The sequence below is a fragment of the Microcaecilia unicolor genome, unplaced genomic scaffold (assembly GCF_901765095.1).
Source record: "Microcaecilia unicolor unplaced genomic scaffold, aMicUni1.1, whole genome shotgun sequence".
NCBI classification, from domain to species: Eukaryota; Metazoa; Chordata; class Amphibia; order Gymnophiona; family Siphonopidae; genus Microcaecilia; species Microcaecilia unicolor.
The window spans coordinates 126,333-133,606 of NW_021963070.1; the positions used below are offsets into that span (position 1 = coordinate 126,333).

General features: G+C 52.4%; 1 protein-coding gene across 1 annotated transcript in view; it reads right to left on the reverse strand.

Annotated features, from left to right (window-relative positions):
- LOC115458884 (solute carrier family 52, riboflavin transporter, member 2-like) overlaps nt 1-6,403 on the reverse strand; it is a 77,472-nt gene extending 71,069 nt beyond the window's left edge. Inside the window, exon 1 of the mRNA XM_030188722.1 lies at nt 6,141-6,403. The gene's annotated coding sequence lies outside the window, so the exon portion shown is untranslated. The remainder of the gene's footprint in view (nt 1-6,140) is intronic.
- Nucleotides 6,404-7,274: the final 871 nt, after the last annotated feature.

Below are 7,274 nucleotides of genomic sequence, written 5' to 3' on the forward strand. Positions count from 1 at the left end.
GGTTTATAGCCCATTTAGTTAGAGATGAGAGATCTGTGTGAAAGAAAATATTTTTATTATTTTGACTTACAAAAAAACACTTTTCCCTGAAACATGCTCAAAACAGAGTAATCAATTTGTACAAATGAGATGAGGTGACGATGTGATTCCATGTGCCCCAATGATGGGAGAGTTTAACTTTACTTCCAATCTTATAACGCCAGGCTTCCCAAGGCAGATTAGAACAACAGTTAAGATGAACCCATCAGTAAACATGATACCCTCACTGAAATCTGGTCATGTAAGGTAAAATTATGTATCATACCTGATAATTTTCTTTCCATTAATCATAGCTGATCAATCCATAGACTGGTGGGTTGTGTCCATCTACCAGCAGGTGGAGATAGAGAGCAATCCTTTTGCCTCCCTATATGTGGTCATGTGCTGCCGGAAACTCCTCAGTATGTCGATATCCAAGCTCCATCCGCAGGACTCAGCACTTAGAGAATTACACCCACAAAGGGACACTCTGCCCAGCTCACCACCGCCGAAACGGGGGAGGGGAATTAACCCAGCTCATCCCCACACAAGTGGGGGAGGGGAATCCGTCCAGCTCATCCCCGCAGAGCGGGGGAAGGACACCACACCCGCCGATGCGGGGGGATCTGGCTTATCCTGCAACCGCAACCGCGGGAGGAGCTGACTGACCCTAACACCGCCGAAGCGGGAGGGGTACAAAGCTGCCCTACAGCCGCACGAAGCGGGAGGGAGCGCCGGCAGAATTTATGTCTCAATCCAGCCCCGAAAAACGGAGGGGAGAGGAATGCAGCAGCTCACTGTAACACAAACTCGCCTCAACTCTTGAAGAATCCAATTGAAAAAACTTGAACACGAAGTCCTCCTGAACAGGAACTGAAGACTAAACTTGAACCTGAAATGCAACCAGAATATAAACAGTACAGATATCTGGGAGGGGCTATGGATTGATCAGCTATGATTAATGGAAAGAAAATTATCAGGTATGATACATAATTTTACCTTCCATATCATCATGCTGATCAATCCATAGACTGGTGGGATGTACCGAAGCAGTACTCACCCAGGGCGGGACATAGAAATCCCTGACCGCAACACTGAAGCTCCAAACCGGGCCTCCGCCCGAGCAGCCACAGTCAAGCGGTAATGCCTGGAGAAGGTATGGGCCGATGCCCAAGTTGCCGCCTTGCATATCTCTTCCAAGGAGACGGACCCGGCCTCTGCCATCGAGGCCGCCTGAGCTCTAGTGGAGTGAGCCTTCAGCTGAATAGGCGGCACCTTCCCCACGGCCACATAAGCCGCTGCAATGGCTTCCTTGACCCATCTTGCCACTGTAGGCTTAGCAGCCTGCAGACCCTTACGAGGACCTGCAAACAGGACAAACAGATGATCCGATTTCCGGAAATCATTGGTCACTTCCAAGTATCTGATGATGACTCGTCTCACATCCAGATATTTGAGAGCAGAGTATTCCTCTGGGTAGTCCTCCCTACGAAAGGAAGGGAGACAGAGCTGCTGATTCACATGGAAGCGAGAAACAATCTTGGGCAGGAAGGAAGGCACTGTGCGAATAGTCACTCCTGCCTCAGTGAACTGCAGAAAAGGCTCTCGACATGAGAGTGCCTGGAGCTCGGAAACTCTTCTGGCTGAAGTGATAGCCACCAAAAAGACTGCTTTCAACGTCAGGTCTTTCAGAGATGCCCTCGACAAGGGTTCAAAAGGCGGCTTCTGCAAGGCTCTTAGCACCAGGTTGAGATTCCACGCAGGCACCACTGAGTGCAGAGGAGGGCGCAGGTGATTAACTCCCTTGAGAAAACGTACCACATCTGGCTGCGAAGCCAGGGAAGCACTGTTGGAGAAGAGCATCTACTCCCAGAGATCGAGGGTCCCGTCCTCTGCTGAAAAAGCGCGGCACTTGGCAATTGGCCGATGACGCCATCAGATCTAGGCTCGGCTGGCCCCAGCGCTTCGTGATGTCCAAGAATGCCTGAGCCGATAACTGCCACTCTCCGGGATCCAAGGTATGGCGACTGAGAAAGTCCGCCTTGACATTCATGACTCCGGCAATGTGGGCCGCTGACAGCTGTTCCAGGTTCGCTTCCGCCCACTGGCATAGATTCATGGCTTCCTTGGCTAGAGGGGCGCTCTTGGTACCTCCCTGGCGGTTGACATAGGCCACAGCCATGGCATTGTCTGACAGGACCCGTACTGGCTTCAACGCCAGTACCGGGAGGAACTCCAAAAGCGCCAACCGAATGGCTCTGAGTTCCAGGAGGTTGATAGACCACTTTGCCTCTGCAGGAGACCAGAGCCCCTGCGCTGTCCTTCCCAAGCAGTGGGCTCCCCAGCCCGTCAAAGAGGCGTCCGTCGTGACGACAATCCACTCCGGGGTCACAAGAGGCATCCCTGCAGACAACTTGTCTGTCTTCAGCCACCAGCTCAGCGCCTTGCGCACTGCTGGGTCCAAGGGAAGGTGCACAGCATAATCCTCTGACACCGGAGTCCAGCGCTGCAGCAGAGAGTGTTGTAGTGGTCTCATATGAGCCCTGGCCCAGGGCACTACTTCCATCGTGGCCGTCATAGAGCCCAACAGCTGCACATAGTCCCAAGCCCGAAGCGGAGAGGCTACTAGGAACTGGTCCACCTGAGCCTGAAGTTTGACAATCCGATTGTCCGGCAGGAACACTCTGCCCACTTGGGTGTCGAATCGAACTCCCAGATACTCCAGGGACTGAGTCGGGCGCAGCTGGCTTTTCTCCCAGTTGATGATCCACCCCAGGGAGCTCAAAAGAGCAATCACTCGGTCCACAGCTTTGCCGCACTCTGCATAAGAGGGGGCTCGGATCAACCAGTCGTCCAGATAAGGATGGACTTGTACTCCTTCTTTTCGCAGGAAGGCCGCGATGACCACCATTACTTTGGAGAAGGTCCGCGGAGCAGTAGCCAACCCGAACGGGAGGGCTCTGAACTGGAAGTGTCGGCCCAGGACTGCAAAACGCAGAAAGCGTTGATGAGGAGGCCAGATGGGAATATGCAAGTACGCTTCCTTGATGTCCAAGGATGCCAGGAACTCCCCTGCCTTCACTGTCGCTATAACAGAGCGGAGAGTCTCCATGCGAAAGTGCCGAACTTTCAAGGCCCGATTGACCCCTTTGAGGTCGAGGATAGGCCGTACAGAACCTCCTTTCTTTGGTACCACAAAGTAAATGGAGTAACGTCCCTTGCCAAGCTGATTTTCTGGCACCGGAACGACCGCACCCAGGCGGATCAGATTGTCCAATGTCTGCTGCACTGCCACAGCTTTGTCCGGAGACTTGCAGGGAGAGAGTACAAACCCGTCTCTTAAGGGTCGGCAGAACTCTAGCTTGTAGCCGTCTCTGATGACTTCCAGCAACCAAGCGTCTGAAGTTACCCTGGTCCACTTGCCCAGAAACGAGGACAGGCGTCCTCCAATCTGCACTGGGCCATGGACCAGGACCCCGTCATTGGGTACGAGACCCTGGGGGAGGACCGGAGGGCGCACCTCCGGGACGGCGGTCTCTGCGAAAGGAATGCTGCTTGGGGGAGAAGTTCCTCTTGAAGGAAGAGGGGGCAGAGGAGCCCGACTTGCCCGGGCGGTACCGACGGGCTTCCTGAAACCGTCCTCTGGAGATACCAGGGCGAGCACTGGCCCGAGCCCTGACCTCTGGTAACCTCTTGCCCTTAGACGTGCCGAGATCGGTCACAATTTTGTCCCGCTCGACCCCAAAGAGCAGCTTGCCTTTAAAAGGCAACTTAGCCAGGCGGGACTTAGAGGCGTGGTCCGCAGACCAATGTTTCAGCCAAAGCCACCGCCGCGCAGAGACTGTCTGAGCCATACCTTTAGCCGAGGCATTCAAGACATCATACAGTAAGTCTGCCAAATAAGCCAAGCCCGATTCCAGGGCCGGCCAATCAGCCCTCAAGGAAGGATCCGAGGGGGAAGCCCGCTGCACAATCGTCAGGCACGCCCTGGCCACGTAGGAGCCGCAAACTGAGGCCTGCAAACTTAAGGCAGCCGCCTCGAAGGACGACCTTAAGGCCGCCTCCAATCTTCTGTCTTGGGCGTCCTTTAGGGCTGTGCCACCTTCCACCGGCAACGCTGTTTTCTTAGTCACCGCAGTGATTAAAGAATCCACGGTAGGCCAAAGAAAGGCCTCCCGTTCACTTTCAGGCAAAGGATAGAGGCGGGACATAGCCCTAGCCACTTTGAGCTTCGCTTCCGGGACATCCCATTGAGCCGAAATTAAGGTGTGCATGGCATCATGCACGTGGAAGGTTCTAGGCGGGCGCTTCGTCCCCAGCATAATGGCGGAGCCAACAGGGGCTGAGGGAGAGACGTCCTCTGGAGAGGAAATCTTCAAAATGCTCATGGCCTGCACTAACAGGTTGGGCAAATCCTCTGAGCGAAAGATCCGCGCTGCAGAGGGGTCATCCGCTCCCTCCGAGCGGGAATCTGTCTCCTCCAAGGAATCCCCAAAGGACCGTTGGGAGAACTCAGATACGCTGCCCTCATCTACATCAGAGGAAACAGAGTCCTCTAAGGCCCGGGAATCCACCCGAGGGCGTTTACTTCCGGGGGCCTCAACCCCTTTATCGGACAAGGGAGAAGGGGCAGCGTTTTGCATAAGGAAGACCTGATGCAGCAGCAAAATAAACTCGGGGGAGAAACCCCCCAGACTGTGCACTTCAGCAGCCTGGGCCACAGCTCTAGACGCACCCTCAACCGGCGCTCGCAACAGCGGGAGAGAACCATGCTGCGCATCCAAGATGGCGTCCGGCGCAACACTCCGCGAAGGAGCCGCATGGGAAGAACGGCGCTTAACTTTAGCTGCTTTTTTGCCGTCGCCCAAATCAAGGGCGGTCATGGCATTAACGTCTCCCAGCTCAAGGGCGGCCCAAGAAGAAGCCGTCCGAGCAGAGTGGCCGGCCAAGATGGCGGAGGCGAGCAGCGGGGGATGGGCGTTTATGGCGGGAAAAACCGCCGCACCGGAGGAAGACCCGGGACACTGACCGGCCTCCGAACTGACACCCAACAAGGGCGAATCAGACTTTAAGACCCCCGCATCCCCGCTAGAAGCGCACACGCGGTCCGGGAAGCGATTCTTCGCGCCCTCGCCCTCCGACGCCATAGGCCACGTGGAGATCGATCGGGGAACCCCCTGCCCGCTATAAAAAGGTAAAAATTACCTGCTTCTCGCTCCGAGCTGTAACGAACTGGTGTCCCAGTGAGTAGCTGCAATAAAAGTTTAAATAAACGTCGAAATAAACGCCCTTAAGGACGTCCAAAATTTTTCTTTTTTTTTTTTTTTAACGGAGCCAGCGGGAGGGGGGAGAAAAGGAGGGACCTGGCGCCACCAGGTTTGCACTTGCTCAAGAAGAGCCCTCAACCCCAGGTACTCAACAAAACCTAAAAATTAGGCTTGGAGACCTAGCCAGAGCTGCTGCTGTGTGTGACCACCACCTGCTGAGATAGAGAACATACTGAGGAGTTTCCGGCAGCACATGACCACATATAGGGAGGCAAAAGGATTGCTCTCTATCTCCACCTGCTGGTAGATGGACACAACCCACCAGTCTATGGATTGATCAGCATGATGATATGGAATACTGTATTGTATCTACATATGGAAAACTTTCCGACAAATTAAAAAAAAACTGTTAAGTTTAAACAAATCTTTTGTCCTTCACCTTTTAAAGCACTGCCTATCCAACTGGAACAAAGTTTGACTTTTTACAAATGGACCACGCATAGGCAGTCCCTTACTTCTAATAATCTTTTACTATTGTTTTCAATAGCGTTCGCTATTGTTTTGGGTGAACCAATGTGGTGGTAAGCTAGAAAGCCTTAAGCCTACACAGTTTCCTGTCCTCAATCTAACATGCTTGCTCAGATGATAGATCCCGCCGCACTTCACGCCCGATATGACGGAACGTTGCGTTCCAGTGGGGGAGGATCCAGTAATGTCACGGGCCCCGGAACACAAACGAACTTTGAAGGAGTACAGGAAATACTACGGGATAGTAGAAGAGTAATCCACAACGCTATTTTAAACTGTTAACTTGTAAAGGTTTTCTAAGAGGATCCCGCAGTATCTGTCGTTTACCTTTTACCCAGGGACCCTCACTAGTGCTGTCACATAAAGGAATGTCTCGGTGATACGGTAACCCCTTCTTCGCTGCAGATTCAGCTCGCGATGCTCATGATCAATCCATCTTCACGCTGAGGTACTGAGCGCACGCGCTCACAAACTGGAGGCTGGAGCGAGACTTGAAACGCAAAGAGAGAAGGGAACCGCGGCTGGAGATCAAGTAGCAAGTGACAGTGAGTTTGGGTTCACTGCAGCCAAAAGGTAAAAGACGGATACAGCAGGATCCTCCCGGATTCGATTTAAAAACCTTTTAAAAGTTAATTTTTTTTTCTTTGCCCAGTCGTTTACACATGGACATTTTACATTAACGCTATTTCCTTAACAATCTTGTCCTCCCTAAAAGTTGCGATCCTCCGTGCGAAGGGGGCGTAACTTTGCGGATCGGGCGTTCTCAAGCTTAAAATAAGGTTTAATGACAAGAGTGCTTGTTTGTTTTCACGGCCGCTACTCCTTACAGTATGCAGCTTTCACCAGCCGTAACCCAGCGCTGCACAAATCTTTTAGAAAGTTAAAGAAAGAGGTGCAATAGACTGGAGTGGAAGTGAGCCTATCTAGTCCATTGTAAGCAAGGAAGCCAATTTGGTTAATCTCTATTTCTACACCCCCCCCCCCCCCCGCCCGCGCAGCCGTCATTGCCATGCACTTAAACAAAAGCAAGCAAACCTACTCCTATAGCGCTACGGGCATACGCAGCGCTGCACACCATACACAAAAAGACAGTCCCTGCTCAAAGAGCTTACAATCTAGATAAGACAGGCAGACAGACAGAACAATTAAAGGGCAAGGGAATAAAGCTGCTGCATCTGCGTTGTAGTTTTTTATTGTTGATCCATCTAGAACAAGCCTAAAGCTGTTGCAGTTGGATTGGCAGGTCCGACAAGGTGGAAGATAAAAGACATAATTGGGGTGACATGATACAGACGTTCAAATATTTGAAAGGTATTAATCCGCAGTCGAACCTTTTCCGGAGATGGGAAGATGGTAGAACCAGAGGACATGACTTGAGGTTGCAGAGGGGCAGACTCAGGAGTAATGTCAGGAAGTATTTTTTCACGGAGAGGGTGGTGGACATGAGGAATGTCCTTCCCC